The sequence below is a fragment of the Myxine glutinosa genome, chromosome 1, assembly GCF_964187855.1.
Source record: "Myxine glutinosa chromosome 1, kmMyxGlut1.1, whole genome shotgun sequence".
NCBI lineage: Eukaryota > Metazoa > Chordata > Myxini > Myxiniformes > Myxinidae > Myxine > Myxine glutinosa.
In genome coordinates, this window is record NC_136261.1 from 430,282,921 (window position 1) to 430,308,669 (window position 25,749).

At 50.0% G+C, this 25,749-nt stretch overlaps 1 pseudogene across 1 annotated transcript in view; it reads left to right on the forward strand.

Moving 5' to 3' along the window:
* The window catches only part of LOC144894362 (zinc finger protein RFP-like), a 46,830-nt pseudogene that overhangs the window by 13,527 nt on the left and 7,554 nt on the right, over positions 1-25,749 (forward strand). Inside the window, exon 4 of the transcript XR_013625056.1 lies at positions 23,217-23,262. The product of XR_013625056.1 is annotated as a zinc finger protein RFP-like (transcript). The remainder of the gene's footprint in view (positions 1-23,216; positions 23,263-25,749) is intronic.

Sequence of the window (25,749 nt, forward strand, 5' to 3'; positions counted from 1 at the left end):
ATCGTGTTCTGTGAACTCTCCAATATTTCATAAATAAAAAGAAACATTCATTTATTCAAATATCTTGAGCTCATCCTTTGTTTTCTTCCTTTTCAGTGTTCCAAGGACCTGCTAAAAAGGTGAGACTGCATTGGTGTCCGACGCATTATCAGCACAGCCTGTTGTTTTTGACCCAATAGTGTTTTAAACATTTGAAGATATTGTAGCGGTTACCGCTGGATGTACATAATCGCCTTGCACCGGCCAGAACACGGCCAGACGCGCCTCTCCCGGGCATGCCCGGACTCACTGTTCCCGGGCACGCCCGAACCTCCCGGGCACGCCCGGTCTCGTCTTTCCCGGGCATGCCCGCTCTCGCCTTTCCAGGGCTCGCCCAGAGCGTCCGGGCATGCCCGCTATCGCCTTTCCAGGGCTTGCCCAGAGCGTCCGGGCATGCCCGCTATCGCCTTTCCAGGGCACGCCCAGAGCGTCCGGGCATGCCCGCTATCGCCTTTCCAGGGCTCGCCCAGAGCGTCCGGGCATGCCCGCTATCGCCTTTCCAGTGCTCGCCCAGAGCGCCCGGGCACGCCCAGCCTCGACTTGCCAGGCCGCAGCCAAACACGCCCGGGCAGGTCCAGACTCGCCTTTCCAAGGCTCGCCCTTGATACCCGGGCATGCCCGGTATAGCTTTTGCCGGGCAAACTTCCCGACATAAATGTGTATATATATTGTTGCCCGAAAAACGGGCTTGTCAGAATACCTGAGCTGTTTTGTTTCAATAAAGCAACTCGGACGAATTCCGTCTTTGGTCGCGTCAATTCTTTCGACTCGCGTTGGAGCGCAGTTCCTTCATTGGTGACCTACCGACATGGATACAGCAGTGACGCTTAAACTGCCTACCTTCTGGGAGACTCACGCGGCTGTTTGGTTTGCCCAGGCGGACTCCCAGTTCGCCCTGCGAGGCATCACCGCGGACGACACCCGCTTCCACCATGTTGTGGCGGCGCTCGGTTCCACCACCGCGGCCCGCGCCTTGAGCCTCCTCCAGCACCCGCCGGCTGCTGACAAATACGACGCGCTGAAGACGCTCCTCCTCGGCGCTTTCGCCCTCTCACCGGCAGCACGCGCACGGCGCCTGCTTGAGCTGCCCGAGCTCGGCGACACGCGCCCGTCCGAGCGCATGGACTATATGCTCTCGTTGCTCGGCGAGCACTCTCCGGCATTCCTGTTCCGGGAGCTGTTCCTCCGTCAGCTGCCTAACCCGGTACACCTCGCCCTGGCTGGCACGTTGATCACGGATTCCCGCGCCCTGGCCTGGGAAGCCGATAAGATCTCCTCGGCGGGCCAGCACATCGGCGCGGTTACCTGGAGCCCGCCGCCGTCCGAGGCGACGCCCACGACGCCCGAGCGCCCTGCGCGGTTGGAGGCCGAACTGCCGGAGCAAACTGGCGGCCGCCACGCCGCACCGCCCGCTTCCGACACGACGGCCGGGGCCTCCACCTGACCGGGCGTGGTGTTATTACCACGCCAGGTTCGGACACAAGGCTCGGACGTGCCGGCCCCCGTGCACTTTCGGCAGGTCGGGAAACGGCCGGGCCGGCGTTCATTCCCAGCCATGAGCGCCGGCCACTCGGGCAACTTGCTGTTTATTCGGGACAAAGCGTCTGGACGGCGTTTCCTGTGCGACACCGGCGCCCAACTGAGCGTCATACCTGCCTCCGAGCAGGACAGGCTGGACGCAGTTTGCGGCCTCTCTTTGGTCGCTGCTAATGGCTCGGCCATACGCACTTTCGGCCCACGCGTCGTCACCCTCTGCTTCGGCAGCCAGCGCTTTGAATGGACTTTCGTTACCGCCAGCGTCCCCGTGGCTTTGCTGGGCGCCGACTTCCTCTGCGCGCACGGGCTGCTGGTCGACGTCAAACGACGTCGCCTTGTCCACGCCGAGACCTTCAGCTCCCTGGCGTGCACAATGAGCAGCTCCGCGCCGACCGAACTGGCGTGCGCCCTCCCGGCAACGAACGAGTTCGCTCGCCTGCTCGTGGAATTCCCGGCCCTCACGCGGCCGACGTTTTCGGCCGTCGCGGTGCGGCACGGGATCGAGCACCACATACCCACTACGGGCCCGCCGGTCTACGCCAGGGCCCGCCGCCTCGACCCAGCCAAGCTCGCCGTGGCAAAGGCCGAATTCGACGCGTTGGAGCACCTCGGCATCGTGCGGCGCTCCGATAGCGCGTGGGCCTCGCCACTGCACATCGTGCCAAAGCCGGGGGGTGGATGGCACCCGTGTGGCGACTACCGCCGTCTCAATGACGCTACAACCCCCGACAGGTACCCGATCCCGCATATTCAGGACTTTTCCGCCCGTTTGGCGGGACGGGTCATCTTTTCGAAAATTGACCTGATACGGGGCTACCACCAGGTACCTGTCCGGGCGGCCGACGTCCCGAAGACGGCCGTCATCACGCCGTTCGGCCTGTTCGAATTTTTGCGGATGCCGTTTGGCCTCAAGAACGCGGCCCAGGCGTTCCAGCGCTTGATGGACGGCGTGCTGCGCGACCTGCCGTTTCTTTTCGTCTATCTGGACGACATCCTCGTCGCCAGCACGTCCCGCGCCGAGCACCTCCTCCACCTCCGAACACTGTTCGGTCGCCTCAGCGAGCACGGCTTAATTGTCAACCCGGTCAAATGCCACTTCGGCGCGACGACCGTTGACTTTTTGGGCCACCGCATCACCAAGACCGGGGCCGTGCCGCTGCCGACCAAGGTCGAGGCCATCACCACATTCCCGCGTCCCCGTTCCATCAAGGCCCTCCAAGAGTTCCTCGGCATGGTGAATTTTTATCACCGATTCGTGCCCCGCGCTGCTCAGCTCATGCGGCCCCTTTACGAGGCCCTCCGGGGCAAGCCGGCCAAGCATGACATTGTTTGGTCCGCGGCCATGGACGCGGCCTTCGCCAGTGCCAAACGGGCCCTCGCCGACACAACACTGCTGGCTCACCCGGTGCTCAACGCGCCCATCGCCCTCACTACGGACGCCTCCAACTACGCGGTGGGCGCCGTCCATGAGCAATGGGTGGACGGGGTTTGGCAGCCACTCGCTTTTTTCAGCCGGCAACTCCGGCCGAACGAGTTAAACTACAGCACGTTCGACCGCGAGCTGCTCGGGCTATTCCTGGCCGTTCGCCATTTCCGACACCTCCTGGAGGGCCGCCCGTTCACGGCTTTCGTCGACCACAAGCCGTTGGTCTACGCAATGGCTAAGGTCACGGAGCCGTGGTCGGCCCGCCAGCAGCGCCACCTCTCCGCCGTGTCGGAGTTCACCACGGACATCCAGCACGTCGCCGGCAAAGACAACGCCGTGGCCGACTGCCTTTCGCGGGCCAGCGCGAACGCGGTCCACCTCGGCGTGGACTTCACGCTCATGGCGGCCGACCAGACCACCGACGCCTCGGTGCAGGCACTCCGCGTGGCGGACACGGGCCTCCGCCTGGCCAACATCCCCTTCGCGGGCACCGTCCTGCTCTGCGACGTCTCCCAGGGCCAGCCTCGCCCCATCGTGCCCGTTTCCTGGCAGCGCCGCATCTTCGCCTCCATCCACGGCCTTTCTTACCCGGGCCGGAAAGCTTCTCAGAAGCTGGTGTCGGCGCGTTTCATCTGGCACGGCCTTCGACGAAACATCCGCGACTGGGCCAATGCCTGCACGGCCTGCCAGCGAGCCAAGGTCCACCGCCACACCCAGGCCCCGCTGGCACCTTTCGCCGTGCCTGAACGGCGTTTCGACCACGTCCACGTGGACCTGGTGGGTCCCCTGCCCCCCTCGCGGGGGTTCACCCACCTGCTCACCATGGTGGACAGGACCACCAGGTGGCCGGAGGCCGTGCCCCTCACCTCAACCACCACCGCCGACGTGGCGCAGGCGTTCATCGCCACCTGGGTCGCACGCTTCGGCGCACCAGCGGACATCTCGTCCAACCGCGGCCCACAGTTCACGTCTGAGCTTTGGGGCGCGGTCGCCCGTTCGTTGGGGGTCACGCTGCACCGCACCACGGCCTACCACCCCCAAGCCAATGGGTTGTGCGAGCGGTTTCACCGCTCCATGAAGGCCGCACTCATGGCCGGCCTTCAGGACGACGGTTGGGCCGACCGGCTGCCGTGGGTCCTTTTGGGCCTTCGCACGGCCCCCAAGGAAGACCTCCAGGCGTCCGCCGCCGAGCTCGTCTACGGCCAGCCACTCCGCGTCCCGGGCGAATTCGTGCCTGACGCTACCAGTCCCTGGTCCGCCGCTCGCCAACGCTCGGACCTCCAGGAGGCCGCCCGACGATTTGCCCCCGTGCCGACGTCTCGCCACGGTGGCCCCCAGTCCTACGTCCACCCGGCGCTTCGCACAGCGGAGTACGTCTTTGTGCGTCATGACGCGCACCGGGGGCCACTCCGGCCGCCGTACGACGGGCCCTTCCGGGTCCTGCGACGGGGCGACAAGTCTTTCATCGTCGACTTCGGCGGCCGGCCGGACCGGATTTCTGTGGACCGCCTCAAACCGGCGCACATGGACGTCGACCGACCACCACGGTTGGCCCTTCCTCCGCGGCGAGGCCGCCCCCCGTCCACAGTTCCCCCCGCTCGACCACCCACCACCACATCAGACCCCTCCCCACGACCCTCCAGGGGTCGCTTCGGCCGGGTCATCCGGACCCCCCTTAAATTGACCCTGCCGGTGCAGGTCGATTCTGGAGGGGCGTGTGTAGCGGTTACCGCTGGATGTACATAATCGCCTTGCACCGGCCAGAACACGGCCAGACGCGCCTCTCCCGGGCATGCCCGGACTCACTGTTCCCGGGCACGCCCGAACCTCCCGGGCACGCCCGGTCTCGTCTTTCCCGGGCATGCCCGCTCTCGCCTTTCCAGGGCTCGCCCAGAGCGTCCGGGCATGCCCGCTATCGCCTTTCCAGGGCTCGCCCAGAGCGTCCGGGCATGCCCGCTATCGCCTTTCCAGGGCACGCCCAGAGCGTCCGGGCATGCCCGCTATCGCCTTTCCAGGGCTCGCCCAGAGCGTCCGGGCATGCCCGCTATCGCCTTTCCAGTGCTCGCCCAGAGCGCCCGGGCACGCCCAGCCTCGACTTGCCAGGCCGCAGCCAAACACGCCCGGGCAGGTCCAGACTCGCCTTTCCAAGGCTCGCCCTTGATACCCGGGCATGCCCGGTATAGCTTTTGCCGGGCAAACTTCCCGACATAAATGTGTATATATATTGTTGCCCGAAAAACGGGCTTGTCAGAATACCTGAGCTGTTTTGTTTCAATAAAGCAACTCGGACGAATTCCGTCTTTGGTCGCGTCAATTCTTTCGACTCGCGTTGGAGCGCAGTTCCTTCAATATTTAATAAATAATAAAACCAAGACAAAAACGAGGGAGACTTTGAGAAATGAGGATGAGTGAAAGAATGAGGATGAGGGAAAGGATGAGGTTTAGGGAAAGAATGAGGGTTAGGGAAAGAATGAGGGGTAGGGAAAGAATGAGGGGTATGGAAAGGATGAGGGGTAGGAAAAGGATGAGGGGTAGGGAAAGAATGAGGGTTAGGGAAAGAATAGGTGTGAGGGAAGGACACACGGGTTGAACAAGAAGTTTCTTATTCGGGTTACTCAGTATTTTCTCGTGAACTTGATTATTTTCCTCCCTTGATTTCCTTCCCTATTTCTGGTCTATAAATGAACAGTTTTGGGCTGACTAAGGGGGGAGGTCATTCTGAAGTTCATTTGTGTTATTAATTGGACAAAAACTTGAATAAGCTTCTTTAATCCTCATTGATTCTCATTTGAGTTTAGCTTGTTTAGTTCAATCCTTTCTCACCATATCTTCGTTCTCTCCCATCCTCGTCACTGTAGACTATTCATTTCTAAATTGTCGAGATCTACAGTGTTCATTGATGCACTCGAAGTCTCGAACATCCATGAATATTCTGTTCTGCTAATTTATCCTGTTCCACCTGGTCGTATTGCTTCTTCTCTCCATGTCCATCTGTGATTTCTGCTCACCTTCTTCTCTCCATGTCCATCCATGATCTCTGCTCACCTTCTTCTTCAACTGCTCTTTCTATTTATTCCACATTCCCTTCTTTCCACATTCCACATTCCACATTCCCATTCCACATTCAATTCACATTCCACATCCACATTCCATTCTTGAGAAAAAGGACATGGAAGGGTCTTTTCAACTCTTGGTTTGCGTTTCTGAGCACAATCCATATTTGTCTGAATGTCGATATTTTCCCAATTTTTTTTTTTTTTTTTTTGTATACTGAATCGAGGCTCGTGAAAGAGCTAACATTAACTTCACAAACAAATCGACCAGACAAACAGAATACACAAAAAGAGGGAGCGGAAGACAAGATGGGGAGAAAAGGGGAAGCACACACACACAACATCCGAGAGCAGGGAGACTGTGGAAGGGAGAGGGCCCGGGGGGAGGAGGCATGGGAAGGGGTGGGGGGGGGGAGGGAGAAGTATAAAGCACAAGGACACCAAGGACTTCCAGGACAGAAGTTGGTATTTCAAAAAGTGGAATTGGGGTGAAATTAGCGGGGGTAGAAAAGATCAAGGTTTTGGATGGGGGAAGATAAGAGATGGTGGTGACCAGCTGTTTTAAAGACTTGGAGGGTGGAGTGGGATTGAAGAGAGTGAGGGAGTTTGTTCCAGAGGCGGGAGAAAAGAGGAATGAAGGAGTGAAGGTGATCAGAGAGTCTTGATTTTGGCAGTTTAACCAAAAGAGGGTTGCAGGCAGATCTTGTGCGACCTGTAGGAATATTTGCGGGACAGAGCCCAGAGAGAGCTGGGGGGGGGGGGGCAAGGCCAGAGAGGAGTCAGTAGAAGATGGAAAGACCACCAACCTGCCTGTGGTGAGTGAGTGAGAGGCCCTTGGAGTTAGCTTCATCGCGGGAGATTCCATTGATTCTGAATGCTTTGGTTAAAACAGCGTGAAGGCGAGCTAGGTGTGAGGCAGGAGCACCAGCCCAGAGGGGAGAGCAGTATTCCATTGAGCTGCGGATGAAAGCCTTGTATGTGGTGAGGAGCTCAGGTGTGCCAAGGAAGGACTTCGCACGATGGAGGATGCCCAGTCGGCGACTGGCTTTGGAGGCCAGATTTGAAATGTGGTTTTTCCAGGAAAGATCATGGCAGATAGTGAGACCCAAAGGCTTGAGTGACAGAACTTCTTGGAGAGGATTATTCAGAAAGTGGATGGGAGGGTTGTCCAGTCGGTCTTTTCGGAGAGACATCGTAAGAGTGTGAGATTTGTCAGGATTGAAAGACATGTTCCACTTGTTTGCCCAGTCTGTGATTTTGTCAAGGTCTGCAGAGAGTGAGAAGGCTGCAGACTGCCGATCTGAGGGATGAAGAATGGAGCGACAGAGAGTCGAGTCGTCAGCAAAGAGATAGAGAGGATTTTCAAGAGAGTCAGAGAGATCATTGATGAAGACCAGAAAAAGCACAGGGCCGAGAACACTGCCTTGGGGAACTCCAGCCTGAACAGGAAGAGGAGCTGAGAGAAACCCATTCAGGGCCACACGTTGACTATGACTAGAGAGGACGTCCGCCAGCCATGCATGGAGATTTCCATGGATACCAAAAGAGGAGAGTTTGGTGAGCAGAGCGGGGTGCCAGACCATATCGAAGGCACGTGATATGTCAAGGGAGACTGCTCTAATTTCCTGTTTGGCATTGAGGACCTCCATCCATTGTTGAGAAAGCAGAAGCAGCATGTCCAGAGTGGAGTGTCCAGGTCTGAAACCAAATTGATGATCAGAGATCAAGCCATTGGAGAAGAGGAAAGATTTCATATCTGAAGCAATGATGGATTCCATGACTTTGCTGATAATTGGGGGAAGGCTGATTGGTCTGTAGTTGCTGGGATCTGTTTTTGCACCTTTTTTGTGCAAAGCGGTGATGTTGGCAGATTTCCAAGCAGATGGAAGATGACCTTGAGCAAAAGAGAGGGTGAAGAGAACAGAGAGGGGGTGTGAAAGAGCGGAAGAACATGATTTTAGGACCCGTGGGCTGATGCCGTCAGGTCCAGTTGCAGAATCAGAGTCGAGGGTTGACAGAAACTTTTCCACCTTGTCAGGAGGAAAGGACACAGAGTCCAGGAGCAGCTGGGTACGACTGGGTACGGTGGGTACAGAGAGGGATGGGTTTGGGACACAAGATTTAGAGGCAAACACAGAGTTGAGGCATTCAGCTTTTTCACGTTCGGAGACAGCCGTGTGGCCATTTAAGGTGAGGGAGGGGATGGAGGGGGAACAAACACCAGAAACAGATTTCACCAGACACCACCAGGATTTGGAAGAGGGAGACAGATAAGAGAGTTCGGTCCTGAGGACGGAGAGATATTGTTTCCTGTCTCTCCTGAGGGTGGACACACACTTGTTTCGGGCTTTGTGAAAGGAAATGAGATTTCCTTCCATTGGATTTGCTTTCCAGGAGACGAAAGCAAGTTGTTTCTGGGCAATAGCCTCACCACAAGATTCCGTGTACCATGGACGGGAGGAAGGTTATGACAACTGAAGACGAGAAGGGATAAATCTGTGCATGAGAGAGAGCAATTTACTTTGGAAGAATTCCCAGGATGAGTTGATGTCAGAGGCAGTAGAGATGGGAGACCAGTCCAGATGATTGATGGCTGCTTGAAGACCGTGCCAGTTGGCCTGAGTGAAATGCCAGACTCGTCGACGCTGAGGAGGCTCTCTGAAAATGGTCAGAGAGATGTCCACTTTAACAAGCACATGATGAGAAGAGCCGATTGGAGCTGAAGAAGAGCAGCAGACATTTTCAGGGAAGTTAGTCATAACCAAGTCCAGAAGAGAAGATTCTCCGTTGACTGAGATCCGGGTTGGGAAATTGACAGATTGTGTCAGTCCCAGTGAGTCACAGAAGTCCTTTGCTGAAGAGCCATGGCTGGTGAGAGAGGTACCCACCCCCAGCCAACTGGCATGGTGACAGTTGAAATCACCACATATGAGGAAGAGAGAGTTGGGATGGGTAGATAGAAGTTGGTCCATATTATCACACAGCGAGATGTAGATGGAGTCATCACTGTTTGGTGGACGGTACAACACGCATATGAACAAAAGGTGGGAGCGAAGGGGAAGCTGTAGCCAAAGGTATTCCTGGGGGTGAGGTGGAGAGAGGGCAGTGCAGGGCGAGTGAGGAAGAGAGTTTTTTATAAAGATAGCAACCCCACCTCCAGGACGAGGCTCAGGTCTATCATACCGGAGGAGGGAGTAACCTGGGAGAGATACCAAGGAATCAGAGACATCATGAAGGAGGAAGGTTTCTGTTAAGCAGATCACGTCTGGTTTGTCAGAAGCAACCTGTATGGAGAGATCAGTTAAGTTTGAGCGAAGGCCCCGGATGTTTGAGGTCCATACTTTTAAGGAAGAGGAAGGGGGAGCATCGGATACAGAACAGGGGGGGGGGGGGGCGGTAGGGCAGGATGTGGAAGAGGAGGAAGAGGTAGGGAGAGCTGTTGCAGGTGTGTCAGAGATTACAGAATAGCTTGGAGAAAGGGAAGAATGGGGCGGACAAAAGGTTTGATGGTGTTTGGGTGAGGTGCAGTGAGGTGTTATTTGAGGAGGGGGAAGAGTGAGGTAGAAGGTTGAGGAAGATGAAGGTGAAAGTTGGAAGGGGGAAGAAGCGGGGAGGACGCTTTGAGGAGGAGGGGTGAGAGGGGAGTCTAGGAGGGGAGGAGTGAGGGAGAGTCTCGGAGGGGAGGGGTGTAGGGGGAGTTTAGGAGGGAAGGGGCAGGGGGGGAGATTTGAAAGGGATGGGTGTTTGGGAAGATTTGGGGGGGAGGGGCAAGGGGGAAGATTTGACTGAGATGCGTGATGGGGAAGATTTGGAGGGGAGGGGTGTGATTGGATTTTGAAAAGTGTACAATTAATGGGAAACGAACATTTATTGCAAAATGAGTTTCTTGAGACATTCGAGTCAAAAATACGTTTGAGGACGCTGAAGGGTGGGTGGAGTTCTGGAGAGTTTAGGGAATGAATGAAAGATGCACTGTAAGAGATGGAATTTTTTTTTTGAATGAATAGAATTGGTGAGCAAGTCGAAAGCATCCTTTTTTTTTTTTTTTTTTTTTTTTTTGTATACTGAATCGAGGCTCGTGAAAGAGCTAACATTTATTTCACAAACAAATCAACGAGACAAACAAAATATATAAAAAGAGGGAGCGGAAGACAAGATGGGGAGAGAAGGGGCAGCACACAAACACAACATTTGAGAGCAGGGAGAAGTGTGGGAGGGAGAGGGCTTGGGTTGGGGGGAGGAGGCGTGGGAAGGGGGTGGGGGGGGGGAAACGTACATTTATAGAAATTTATAGAAGAAGTAGAAAAAAGTGTTATAGAATATGACATAATAATAAAGTTCTTCAGGGGACAGATGAAACATATATTAACAACTTGATCACGTGATCTCGAACAACGTAGTCGAAGAATGAAAGAACAAATAACGAAGAACGAAAGAGCAAAAGAACGAAGAACGAAAGAACAAATAAGAACGCACAAGCGGATAAGAACAGGGAAGGAAAAAAAAAATTTGTTTTTTTTTTGAGATTTTAAAACAAGGGAGTATGGGTGAAAAGACCGTGAAAAACAGAGACCGAAAGTAGATGCAGCGTGATCGAAGAACTGCTGAGACAAAAAAACAAAAGCCTCAAGCCAAGGTCTGAGGACACGGTAGCCGACTCGTACTACACTGGGCCTCAGAATACACGATACGAAAAAACCGACGATTCTGTACACAGGTATGAAAAACCAACACCGAGAAACGTATTAAAGTCACCCCAATAGGTACATGCACCGAAAGAAAGATAAAGATACGACAAAAACACAAATGTGAAAAATCACTTAGCTTCGAAAGCGTGAGCGCATGGAACAGCTTCGAAAAGACGTGACCTCGCCGTGATCGCGTGACCTCGCCGTGATCAATGCTGAAAGTGTGAGCGGCAAATTTGATCGGTCAATATACAGGAAATTTGCGTTTGCCCAAATACTGCCAAACTGGAGGTTTTTGGAAGTGACAACAAGGGGATTTGTGTTCTTGTGTTCAAAATATAAAACACAAGCTGAAGTACCTGGCGTTGCTTGGGGGAAATTCAAAGTAATGTGAATATTGATATATAATAATATGTATCTTGACATATAATGCAGCGCCAATTTGATTCATACAGCTGCATGAAGAAGTAAATGTATTTTATTCGCCAGATGTAGGGCGCCCCTTTATATGAACTTTTCTAGATCATTACTTGGTTCCTCCTAAGAACACAAGGGTAGTCCAGCATGCACACGAGATTTTTTTTTTAATGTCCCTTCTTTTCTATAGTTTGCCACATGGCACATACCATATAGAGGGGTCTTTTCTTTACCCCTGACATTTTCCCCCAAGAATGCTTGTTATCTTTCCACTCTCATCAACTTTCACAATTAACACCTTACCCAACAAACGTGACAGATTCAGAGAAAATAAACTTTCTTCCATATGGAATCATAGGTATGCAAGTGTTATCCATGCACAGAACACGATACACTGTCTAACAGTACAGGACAAATGGGCAAATGCTTTAGTAGATTGTGTACATCAACATAAATTACAAAGAAATTGATGGACAATGGACAAAGACATGGTGTATAACATTTGATCCTGGATTTATGAATTATAAGGAGATTGATGGACAAAGACATAGTTTATAACATGTGAACCTGGATTCTGTGCAGCTTGTCCGAGGAGCTCAGATGGAAACACTAACAGGTCATCATCATCATTAAAAAATAAAGTTTAGAGATATCCTGCTATATGTTGGATTTAGCCATATCACTCAATGGTGAAGAATCACTGAAAAATTAAATAATTCTCATATCCGAATTCAGATTCAGATCTTCACCAACATCGAATATGTTTGTCCTTGTCAGACACACAACCAGTCCACCAGGTTTCGTCCAAATCCGTCCACAACTTTTTGAGATATCCTGCTGTGTGTCGTTTTTGGTCCTATCTCCCAATGGTGAAGAATCACTTAATAAATTATACGAGCCGGATCCGAATCCAGATCTTCCCCAAAATGTAATCATTTCGTCGCTGTCACATACGATACATCTCTGCCAAATTTCGTCCGAATCCGTCCACAACTTTATTGAGATATTTTGTTTAAAAACGGACAGACAGACAGACAGACAGCGGTGAAAACATAACCTCCATCCACCTTTAAAAATTATATAAAAGGAACAAATGATAATATTTTTCTCAGGATGAGTGAGGTTACAGAGGACAAAAAGCAAACATGGTTTCAGTGGGGGTAAACAGGTGAACACAACAGGTAGATTCAACAAGCAAGTTAACCAATGAACAGGAGAAAACTAAAGATGGGAGGGGAGGAAATATCTGAAACCACGGGGCTTGAGAGAGGTAGGGTTCACAAGGGCAGAAATATTTACAGGTAGTGATGGTTAATTTACAGTTCCTGGAAGGAAAATTTGGATTGAATCGTCTCCAGAAAGCAGTTCCACAAATCGGATAAAATATCAGATATTTGTGTTAAGTCGAGATTTTGGGAGTTTGATTAGAAGGAGTTACTGGAAGAAGGGATTCATGCTCGATATATTAGACATGGTCGGAGATCGAAGAGAGCAGAGGGATCAATAATGGAGGAAATGGGTTACAAATCACATAAACAACAGGCATGAAGAACTAATGTAACGTGTTAGATGGGGTGATGTAATAGACACTGGGGAAAACGGCGGTAAAACCCTGAATCAATTTATATATAAACCTTTAACCCTTTATTCAAGTTGAATTAAAGACTTGGAATTAAAGACCATTTAATATGGAATTTTTTTTTGTGGGGGTGAACTTACTTTTCAAGATGACTTGGAACTAAAAGTTCATTGGAATTATGTTGAAATTATTCTAGATTTTGTTAATGTGACCTTTAAAAGAAATGAAAACCACATTTGACATTTCGAAACAAATAAATTGATCCTTGGAAGTGATGTAAACTGATATCGAACTCAATTCACGGACAGTACTGTGTTAAACTTCTGTACCTTTTCCAGAAATATCTCTATTTTGCATATTAGCCCAAATTTTTTTTAACAAAAACAAAAGTGAAATTACGACTGGAATTACGGACAGTAAAACTACATTTCAGTACTTCGTGTAACCCCCACGAGCATTCAGGAGAGCATGTAAACGTTGAGGCATGCTGTTCTCGAGATTTGCCAAGGTTTGGACAGGAATCGCTTGCCATGCAGTGTCAATAGCCTGCTGCAATTCACGCACAGAGGCAGGCTGCTGGTCCAAGTTGTCGATTTGACGCGTTAATTCTGCCCACAAGTTCTCTATCGGATTCATATCCGGGGACATGCCCTTCCACTCCATATGCTCTACACCACGGTCAGCAAGAAAGTGTTGGATCATGCGAGCACGATGAGGCCGTGCATTGTCATCTTGGAAGACAAAGTTTTCTCAAAAGGCTGCACGAGCAAATGGAAGCAATGTTTCTTCCAGAATGACCATGTACTTGAACTTGTTCAGGTTTCCATTCAGAACAACAAGGTCAGTTTTGCCCCCTGCATGAAAAGCAGCCCAAACGGTCACCCCACCACCTCCAGTTTGGACTTTTGGCACTATACAATCTTCGTTGTAGGCTTCATGCACTTGGCTGCACACTCAGACATGGCTATCTTGACGATAGACCAGAAATCTAGACTCGTCACTGAAGATCACGTGATTCCAGTGTCCTGGCTGCCATTGACGGTGCTCTCTGGCCCACTGCAATCAGCGCTGGCGGTGTTGTCTGGTCAGGCGTGGCTTTCTCAGGGGACGCCTGGCACGATAGCCTGCTTGAACCAGTCGTTGGTTGACTCGCCTTCTGGATACAGGCATATTTGTCAGTTGCTGCCCCTCATCCCTAAGTCGATTAGCTGACTTGGTACGGCCATTGCGGACTAACCGGAGCAGCTGGCGATCATCCCTCATTGTGGTTCTGCGGGGACACCCCTCTGAGCATTTCGTTTCAGGATCTTTGACACCTGACCTTGAGTGATGCCATACTGCTGAGCAATAGCACGCTGTTTCATGCTGGAATTTCGTAAAGCCACCACTCCATGACAAACAGCATTTTCGAGTTGACGGACCATCTCCAGAGGAAGCGGCAATAACTTTTGTAGATGTGCAGCAGTTGTTTTCCACTAATACAGAATGCAACAACCCTTATATACCCGATTGTGAAGCCAATCGTCAAATGTACTTGTCCGTACATTTTGTCACGCCACCTGTGATATAATCCTGTTATTGACTTCTAGTCAGGGCCCTTAGGGATATTTTGGGGCCGTTTGGTTCAAATTCTTCCAAAAGCACCAAATTTGGCCCAGATGTTGCCCATGCCATACTCTTTCGATTTTTTACGGGCGCCAAGACGGGCGCCCCCCCCCCCGGGGGCCCCATATTGGCAAAATACTAAATGGCCACCACCTGGATTAGAGGAAAATCAGTTAAATAACCAAAAGGGATGGAATCATGTATGTGATACCACTTTTCAGGGGTTTTCGAGGTCGAGGATTCCAATAATGATGTTATTTTGATGATTCGAGGTCAAGGTCAACCCTCAAGGTCATCTTAAAGGTCATTTTTGGGTCAAACATGTCGGTTTTTGAGTTTTTTGTCAAGATTTACGTGAGGTTCACCATTTTATGTTTCTGGGTTGGGTAATCGAACTCTGACCTTATTTTTGACAATTAGAGGAAATATTTACATGTCTATTTCCTAATTTTCAGGCATATGCAGTTCATCAGTCTAATTACAAAGGTACAGATTTTGATGTTTTATGAACTGTATGCCATATCCTTGTGTTTAATTTTTGTGCGATCATGATCCGGGTTCATGTAGACATGATTGTATACATGTCATAAATATGACATCATAGGTCATGTGACCTGGCGGCCATATTGGATTATATGAAAACCTTAAAAATGGTTCCCTGCCTTCATTTTTCGAACAATTCATTTTGAACTTTGACCACTTATAGTACGCCATGTGATTGGATGCATATCCTAATTATGACATCATAGGTCAGGTGACATGGCGGGATGGACCGGTATGGTCCACGGATCATACCGCCCTTGGCGCCCGTCAAAAATCGAAAGAGTATGGCATGGGCAACATCTTTGCCAAATTTGATGCTTTTGGAAGAATTTGAACCAAAATATCCCTAAGGGCCCTGACTATTCTTGCTGTGACACAATCAGTGACATGGTTCTTTTCACAAAGAAATCACCGAAGTGTAAAAGAAACTCACCAGATTGATATACTGAGTTCAGAAAGTAAACCCAAGTCAAGAAAAAAAAATTCCATATTAAATGCCAAGTCTGTAATTATAAACTTGAACACTATAACAAATCACCTTCATAATACCTCCAAGAACCATGTTATATGTCGACATCTATCAAGAGATTTATTTTGGTCGTGACCCCGAAGCCATTCTATAAAGAGGGAAATAAAATGGAAGAAAAAGGAAAGAATGAAAAGGAAGAAATATGGAATTTTAAATAATTTGTAAATGGAGTGAAGAAGAAAAACGTTGTCGCAGTTTTCCTTCACTTACAAAGATTTATCAAGTTGTTCTGATCCAGCTCCACCTTCTCTAGATGCTCCACCGGCACTTCTGTGGATGTGATTAAAGATGAACAAAAACTACAAGATGTGAAAATTTCTTTTTTTATATTTATGAAGATGTTTATATCTTTTAACCAAATAGTTAAACAAGAACAGATACATTCAATGTACACATTTTTTTTTTCTTTTTTTCTTTTTTGTATACTGAATTGAGGCTCGTGAAAGAGCTGACAACCGCGAGGGAAAGACAGCACAGGGGGACCACGAGGGAAAGACAGCACAGGGGGACCATGAGGGAGAGAGAGCACAGGGGGACCTCGAGGGAAAGACAGCACAGGGGGACCATGAGGGAAAGACAGCACAAGGGGACCACAAGGGAAAGACAGCACAGGGGGACCATGAGAGAAAGACAGCACAGGGGGTCACGAGGGAAAGACAGCACAGGGGGACCACGAGGGAAAGACAGCACAGGGGGACCACGAGGGAAAGACAGCACAGGGGGACCACGAGGGAAAGACAGCAGAGGGGGACCACGAGGGAAAGACAGCACAGGGCGACTGTTACGGATTTATTTGAATTTATGTGAATTACTATTCAGGTCATTGCTTATTAATGTTTAGTCGATTAAAGGTTGTTGTGATTAAAGGGTCAGGAGCCCTTCAGGGGAAAAGGAGACCGGAAACGGAAGAAGAAAAGACACGAGGTCCGGGAGAAGCGGCGATCTTCCTCTTCCTCGCCCAGCTCCGACGTGAGCGGTGTCGATATTGAGCAGCGTGGGGAACGCTGCGTTTGAAAGCCCGTCTGGTGAGAGGAGTTACCTGTGCGGGGTAATTACCGGTTACACGTCACGTTGCCATGGGTTCGTGCACGGAACCAAGCGTCCGGCACATTTCGCCTCAATGTCTACAAAGACGTGTACGGGGCGCACCTTGGGCCTCGCGTGCTTTGCGAGCCATGCTTGGTTTTGCCCCCTTTGCTTTTGCAAGGAGGTGTGCGCTGCAGCCGCTGTCCCCGGTACGCAACGTGCACGTTTGGAGCATGTCAGCCTGGGGTTCGTTCAACCGCCCGTGTGCGGAGAAGCTGACCTTCACCTTGGTCTGGAGGGGCCCAGAGACATTGTGAGGGACAGTGACCATTGAGGGGTCGTGAGTGGGGAAAGGGGGGACATATATAAGATGGCCATCTTAATAATATTGGTGATTGATTGTTGATGGTTGTTGATGGATTGGGGAATATATTATTGATTACTCCGGATCCTTGGTGTGGGGTTTCTTATTGACTGGAATTCATATTGATTGCGTTACGAAAGCGTATAAATCATAGATCTTTCTGGCGGAGTTCCTCTCACGATCCGGGGGTCACCGAGACCAGTTAGTCACCGGGAGGACCACGTAACAGAAATTGGGGGCTCGTCCAAATTACAATTTGCGGATTCGCAATTGGGTCTACGTCCGGGATCTTTAAAATTTTCTAAATTTTAGTCCGGGAAAGAATTCCCAAGAGTGGGAACTTTTCCAACGTTCCCAAAATTGTTTTTCTCTGTCGACAAAACAACAACAACAACAACAAAAAACAAAAAAACAATAGCAATAATAGTAATACTGTTGCTTTTCTTTATTGGAAATTTCTGGGGTGAAGGTTAACAGGTGTTACCAGTAGTCACCATGGCGTTTGTGGCACAGAACTTTGCGGTAACCCCTAGTGAGGCACAGTTCCGAGCATTACTAAAATCGGACCTCTTGAAATTGGCCAAACATTTTAACTTGGAGGTCCGAACTAATTTGAGGAAGGCAGAGTTGCAGACCACGGTGATACAGTCTATGGTGGGATTAGGAACATGGGACGAGTTAGCCTGGGAGTGGCTACCCGAAGAACCAGAAGACGTTGAGCTCCGGAAACTGGAGTTGCAATTACGGAGCCAGGAACGGATCAAAGAAGAAGAAAGGAAAGCAGAAAAGGAAAGAGCAGAAGAAGAAAGGAAAGCAGAAAAGGAAAGGGCAGAAGAAGAAAGGAAAGCAGAAAAGGAAAGGGCAGAAGAAGAAAGGAAAGCAGAAAAGGAAAGAGCAGAAGAAGAAAGGAAAGCAGAAGAGAGGAGAGAAGAGAAACAAGCAGAGGAAAGGAGAGTGGAACGAGAACTCCAGGAAAGGTTAAAAGAAGAAGAAAGGAAAGCAGAAAGGGAAAGAGCAGAAGAAGAAAGGAAAGCAAAAGAGAGGAGAGAAGAGAAACAAGCAGAGGAAAGGAGAGTGGAACGAGAACTCCAGGAAAGGTTAGCAGGGAGAAAATAATAATAATAATAATTCATTTATTTTGTATAGCGCTTTTCCAGAAGCCCAAAGGCGCTTTGACAGAGTGGCAAACATAATGCATAACAATACATGAAAACAACAATTGCAAAAAAGAAAAGAATCAATAGGGAAATATTTAAAGCAAAAGGAGAGAGAAGGAGAAGAGATAGTCAGGGGTTAAATGCTGTGGGTTGAATGTTGAATGCAGTGTTGAACAGGTGGGTCTTTACTGATGTTTTGAATGTGGTGAGTGAGGAGGAGTCTCTGATGGTGTGAGGTAGTGAGTTCCAGAGGGTGGGCGCAGCGATGGAGAAGGCCCTGTCCCCCCAGGATCTGAATTTGGTCCGGATGGAGGGGGTCAGGAGGTTTGTACCAGCAGAGCGGAGGTTGCGGGTGGGAGTGTGTCTGGAGAGGAGGTCAGCCAGGTAGGATGGGGCCAGGTTATGGAGGGCTTTGTATGTCAAGAGGAGGATTTTGTACTGGATTGTCTGGGGGATGGGGAGCCAGTGAAGCTTGTAAAGGACGGGGGTGATGTGGTCACGGGTCCGGGAATGGGTGAGTAGACGGGCAGCGGAGTTCTGAATGTATTGGAGTTTATTGGTGATTTTTGAGGGTGAACCATAGAGGAGGCTATTGCAGTAGTCCAGACGGGAGGTGATGAAGGCGTGGATGAGGGTTTCTGCAGCCGTGGAGGAGAGGGATGAGCGGAGACGGGCAATGTTTTTCAGGTGAAAGAAGGCTGACTTTGTGATCTGTTTAGTGTATTTGTCGAAGGAAAGGGTTTGGTCAAAGATGACGCCAAGATTCCGGATGTGAGGGGAGGTGGATACTGGGATACCGTCGATGTTGAGGGCAAAGTTATGGGTGGATTTTGTGAGCGTTTTTGGGCCAATGATGATTATTTCAGATTTATCACAGTTAAGCTTGAGGAAGTTGATTTGAAGCCAGGATTTTATTTCAGTGATGCAGTTTGTCAGGATAGAGTGGGTGTCGGTGGAGACGAACTTGGTGGAGATGAAAAGCTGGATGTCATCGGCGAAGCAGTGGAATTGGAGACCATGACAGCGGATTAAGTGACCGAGCGGGGACAGGTAAAGGATGAAGAGGAGGGGGCCAATAACTGAACCTTGGGGGACACCTTGGGGGAGGGGAGCAGTGGGGGATTTGCAGTTATTGATGGAGATGAACTGGCATCTGTCATAGAGGTATGATTTAATCCAAGAGAGGGCAGTGCCGGTAACGTTAAAGGTGGATTCAAGTCGGGTGAGGAGGATAGTGTGATCGATGGTGTCAAAGGCAGCGCTGAGGTCGAGGAGGACGAGAATGTTGAGTTTGCCAGCGTCAGAGGAGAGGAGAAGGTCGTTGGTGATTTTGAGGAGAGCAGTTTCAGTAATGTGGTTGGACCGGAATCCGGATTGGAATGTTTCATACAGGTTATTGGCAGAGAGATGATGTTTGAGTTGAGTGGCTACAGCGCGTTCCAAAACTTTTGACAGAAAGGGTAGGTTGGAGATGGGTCTGAAGTTGTTTAGGGTGTCAGGGTTTAGACCAGGTTTTTTTAGAATGGGGGTAACAGCAGCAATTTTGAGGGAAGGTGGGACGATGCCTGTAGACAGGGAGGAGTTTATTGTTGCAATGATAAGTGGAGAGAGAGCAGGGAGGGAGGCTTTGATAAAGCTGGAGGGGATGGGGTCAAGAGTGCAGGTGGCAGTTTTCATTCCTATGAGGAGTTCAGAGAGGTCAGTAGGGGAGATTGGGGAGAACCGAGACAGGGGATGGCAGGACAAGGGGGGGCAGGTGGTTGGAGGGGGAGCGGGTGCGGTGGTGGTCAAGCTGTTGTAGATGTTGTCAATTTTGCGTTGGAAGAAAGAGAGGAAGGAGATGCAGTTGTCTACTGTGAATGACTGGGTGGTGGTGTTCAGGGGGCGGAGGAGTTTGTTTATTGTCGAGAAGAGTGCTTTTGGGTTTCCAGAGCCAGAGTGGATAATTTGAGAGTAGTAGGCAGAGCGGGCGCGGGAGAGGGCATCTTTGTAGTGTTGTAGGTGGTCCTTGTAGGCTTGGGAGTGAACTGTGAGACCCGTTTTATTGCGGAGTCTTTCAAGTTGGCGAGCACGAGTTTTCATCAGGTGGAGTTCAGGGGTAAACCAGGGAGCAGAATGGGTGAAAGAAACTGTTTTGGTTTTTACAGGCGCAAGCTGGTCAAGGCAGGAGGAGAGAGTGTGGTTGTAGTAGTCAGTGAGGTCAGAAGGGGTGTGGAGGTCAATGAAGGGAGAAGTGGACATTTTTTCAGAGAGGGTGGATGAGAATGAGGTAGGTGAAAGAGCGTTTATCTTACGGAAGTTGATTGTGCGATAATGCCTTGGTGTTGGGGCGGGGATGTTGATGGTCAGAGTGATGGCTAAGTGGTCAGAGAGGGTGAGGTCAGAGCCATAGAGATGGTGCAAATTTAATCCAGTGGAGCAGACAAGGTCCAAAATGTGACCACGGATATGGGTAGGAAAGTCGACATGTTGAGTGAGGTTAAAGCAGGTGAGTAAATCAGTGAAGTCAGTGGTTATTGTGGAGTCAGTGGAGTCCATGTGGATATTGAAATCACCAAGGAGGAGGATTGAGGGGGAGAGGGAACATAGCTGGGTCAGAAAGTAGGAGAAGTCAGACAGGAATGATGGGTGTGGTTTGGGAGGGCGGTAGACGACAGCCATGACTGACTGCGTGCGACCAGACCAGAGAAAAGCAGAGGAGAGGAGAGCTGCCAGTGAACTCGAAGCAGAGGAGAGAAAAGCCGAAAGGGAGTTGAAGGAACGGGATCTGGCGCTTCAGCAAGAAATTAAATTCAAGGAGCTGGATTTAATGAGAGAACGGGGAGAGGTACCACCCTTGCTGATGGGGTCGACACCTAGCCAGAACACCTGGGAGGTGGGCAGACATATGAGGCTGGTTCCACCCTTCAGTGAAAAGGAAGTCACTCAATTTTTTCCACACTTTGAGAAAGTGGCTCGACAGTTAAACTGGCCGGAGGAGGCCTGGACCATACTTGTGCAAAGTGTGCTGGTGGGTAAAGCTCAAGAGATTTATTCGGCGCTACCAATGGACCAATGTGCAGATTATGAGGTATTGAAGAAGCATATCCTCAAAGCCTATGCGTTGGTTCCTGAAGCTTACCGGCAAAAATTCAGGAATGCCAGGAAGAGGGTGAGTGAGACCCATGTGGAGTTTGCCAGAGTGAAAGAAAACATGTTTGATCGGTGGTGTGAGTCAAAAGGAGTCGGGAATGACTTCGAAGCATTGCGTGACTTGATCCTGGTGGGGAAATTTCAACAGTGTGTCCACGAGGACATCAAAGTGTACCTTCAGGAAAAGAAAGTACCGAAGTTGTGGGACGCTGCCACCATGGCAGATGATTATGCCTTAACACACCGGATAGGGGTCCACGAACCTAACTCCTCGCCTAGATCTCCGCAGGGGAGTTGTGGAACAGCAGGTGCGGAGAATGACAATACATGGCGGCGGCATCGAGATGATTATGGGGACAACGCTGATAGCCTAACTGTTCGAAATCAGGGGGCTACGGGCCCAAGACAAACTTATTTTTCGGGGGGCCCAAGGCAGACCACGAGTTTTTCCTCCGGGCCTACTTGCGCTTTTTGCAAGAAACCTGGACACTTGATGTCCAGTTGTTACCTCATGAAAAGGGAAAACCCAGAGCGGAGTCTGACTATTACCACTCCGAATGCGATGGCAAGCGTAAGAAATCGCCCACAGAAGAGTTACCAACCATTTATTTATGAGGGGTTGGTCTCACTCAAGGGAGACTTGACTAACCCAAGACCGGTTAGGGTTTTGAGGGACACAGGACCCCATAAATCCTTAATGCTTAAAGGCATTTTGCCATTGTCAAAGAGTACCGCAACTGGTGATAGTGTTCGGTTACAAGGGATCGGTGGCTGTGTTAGTGCCCCACTTCATGTCATCCAGTTGGAATCTGATTTGGTGTCAGGACCGGTCACCATCGGTTTACAAGCCACGCTTCCTGTAGAGGGAGTATCTGTGATTATCGGGAATGATTTGGCCGGGGGGCAAATTTATGGTAACCCGAGGGTGGGTAAAGAGCCCCGCAGGGGAAATAACACCACCCCAGCTCGGGATGGCGACAAAAGTTCCAAGTTATTTGTCGGGGGACTGAACTTCAACACAGAGGAAGAAGTTCTGACCTCTGTCTTCAACAGATATGGGCCGCTGGTGGAAGTGCGGGTGGTAAAAGACAGGGAAACGCAATGGTCAAGAGGGTTCGGCTTTGGCACGTTTGCAAGCACAAAAGACGCCAGAGAGGCAGAGAAGAATTGGAATGGTAAGAATTTGGAGGGTCGGACCATAACAGTAGGGAAGGCATTTCGTAGGCGTCGAGAGGTCTACAGAAGAGGACAACTTGGCGGTAGTTTTGGGGTTGGCAGCAGCCGATATCACTATGGAGGCTCCCAGAGTTACGGCACCTCCCGAAAGAATGAATGTCAGAGCACTGGCCGAGAAGGAGACCGCCAGTCAGGTAACGGCTGGGACAAGGGGTTCCACCGTAACTGTTAGGAGTCTGGAGAAGTTGAAGCACTATATACGGTGGAGCCACCGAGTCGGGGCTCCCACACGGACTAACCGTGAACGCCACGTTCTTAAAGGCGTCCAGGTAGTGAACTTTCCTGCATGGACTAACTGTGTACTCTACGTTCTTAAAGGCGTCCATGTAATGAACTTTCCTCCCCGGACTAACCGTGAACTCCACATTCCTTAAGGCGTCCATGTAGGGAATACTCAGCTGGGCCTCCTGAAAAAGTGCTATCGAGAGGTTTAACTTTGGGGCTTTGGTGACCACCTCTTAACCGTCATTCAAGAGAAACTAGAAGTGGTTGACGCTTGGTCCAGAGTGAATTAATCTAGGGGTTTTGTGAAATTTTGTTGCTTTATTTTTAAGTGATAATTGTGCCCGGGGGGAACGGATGATTTGGCGGGGGGGGGGGGGGTGAGTTATCTGGTTTGTTTGCCAAAGTTGGCCGGCAAAGAAAGTTTTCGCTGGGTTCAAACTTTCTTTCTTGAAGGGGGGAAGTGTTACGGATTTATGTGAATTTATGTGAATTACTATTCAGGTCATTGCTTATTAATGTTTAGTCGATTAAAGATTGTTGTGATTAAAGGGTCAGGAGCCCTTCTGGGGAAAAGGAGACCGGAAACGGAAGAAGAAAAGACACGAGGTCCGGGAGAAGCGGCGATCTTCCTCTTCCTCACCCAGCTCCGACGTGAGCGGTGTCGATATTGAGCAGCGTGGGGAACGCTGCGTTTGAAAGCCCGTCTGGTGAGAGGAGTTACCTGTGCGGGGTAATTACCGGTTACACGTCACATTGCCGTGGGTTCGTGCACGGAACCAAGCGTCTGGCACAGTTCGCCTCAACATCTACAAGGACGTGTACGGGTCGCACCTTGGGCCTCGCGCACTTTGCGAGCCGCGCTTGGTTTTGCCCCCTTTGCTTTTGCAAGGAGGTGTGCGCTGCAGCCGCTGTCCCCGGTACGCGACATGCACATTTGGAGCACGTCAGCCCGGGGTTCGTTCAACCGCCCGTGTGCGGAGAAGCCGACCTTCACCTTGGTCTGGAGGGGCCCAGAGACATTGTGAGGGACAGTGACCATTGAGGGGTTGTGAGTGGGGAAAGGGGGGACATATATAAGATGCCCATCTTAATAATATTGGTGATTGATTGTTGATGGTTGTTGATAGATTGGGGAATATATTATTAATTACACCGGATCCTTGGTGTGGGGTTTCTTATTGACTGGAATTCATATTGATTGCGTTACGAAAGCGTATAAATCATAGATCTTTCTGGCGGAGTTCCTCTCACGGTCCGGGGGTCACCGAGACCAGGTATTCACTGGGAGGACCACGTAACAGGACCACGAGGGAAAGACAGCACAGGGGGACCACGAGGGAAAGACAGCACAGGGGGACCACGAGGGAAAGACAGTACAGGGGGACCACGAGGGAAAGACAGTACAGGGGGACCATGAGGGAAAGACAGTACAGGGGGACCGCGAGGGAAAGACAGCACAGGGGGACCGCGAGGGAAAGACAGCACAGGGGGACTCAAGTGTAGTTTGTGAAACCCATCCATGGAAATGATCATCATGGGGTCATCAGCCGTACAAAAATCAATATCGCTGATGATTATCATGATTATTATGAGAAGGAGTGTCATGTCAGAGGGTGAAGAAGAGGCCACCGATATGCTTCTGTTAGATGCCAATTGACGCTGTGTTCTATGGTGATCAATAAAGCCAACATCTCCTCAACTGTGATTCATCATCGTCGTATTACAGAGTAGTCATGTTAGTACAGTGTAGTGTTGTTAGTACAGTGTAGTCATGCTAAACTTCCAGATTTTTAAAATGATCTTAAATTGTTATACTATTAAAATTGAAGTAAAGACTTGAACACTGCATGGAGTGTCATGTTCTATGAACTCTGAAGTTTTTCAAGTTATGACTTTTAGTGATGGAGGATATACCGCCTGTAGCTTGATTTGGAGGCCATTTTGATTTGCCTTTGCTCTTTGGCCCACCTATAATCTCCTTTTAATTAAATCCTTTTCTTTCGGTTGGAATTCCAGCATGGATTCAGGAAATCAAAGTATTATGATTGGAACAAGCGTTACGCCTTGGCCTCCCGTCGTTGAAGTGACGTGAGTTGACAAAGTGGAAGACGCAAGGTGGCTATCTTGGATTTTGACGTGGCGACCCAATTTTCAATAGCGTTCTCCCGTAGGCGTCGATACACCCACACACCAGATTAGAAGTTGGAACTTCGCTTATTTTTCAAGATATTCCACTCACAAGGTTCAGACATACATGGAGGCGGCCATCTAGGATTTTGACGTGGCGACCCAATTTTCAATAGCATTCTTCCTTATGCGTAGATACACTCACACACCAGATTAGAAGTTAGTACTTCGTTTATTTTTCAAGATATATCGCTCACAATGTTCAGATATATATATAGTGGCGGCCATCTTGGATTTTGACGTGGCGACGAAATTTTCAATAGCCTTCTTCCGTATCCCGAGGTACACCGAAACACCAGATTAGAAGTTAGTAGTTCGTTTATTTTTCAAGATATTTCGCTCACAATGTTGACATATATATGGTGGTGGCCATCTTGGATTTTGACGTGGCGACCCAATTTGCAATAGCGTTCTTCTTTATGCCTAGATACACCCACACACCAGATTAGAAGTTGGTACTTCGCTTATTTTTCAAGGTATTTCGCTCACAAGGTTCAGACATACATGGCGTCAGACATACATGGCGGCGGCCATCTTGGATTTTGACGTGGGTTGCACCCACACACCAAATTAGAATTCGGTCCTTCGCTTACGCATGCACGCACGCACGCACGTTCGCACGCCAGCCCGCACGCACGCACGGACGGAGGGGAAAACCATAGTCCCCCTTTCGCTTCCCGTTGCGACGGGGGACAAAAATCGGTGATGACGTGAATGAGGAAGTAAAATATTGTTGTGTGACTCCCTCTTGGTTAATACCGGGGAAATCACGGATAGCCAAAGCCAGCTTTAACTCTAAAGACGATGCCCAAATGCGGATTTCACTGTTTTTGCGTCAGTGGGGTGGGGGAAGAAAGAAGAACAAGAGGACGAAGCCTTTTACCTGACGTGATCTCGCCGGGCAGTCTTCTTCAAAGCCTGCAGGAAATGAACTCACACGAAAACGGATTTAGAATATACAGTGAAAATCATATAAGGATTTATTTACTACGGAATGCCAGGAATAT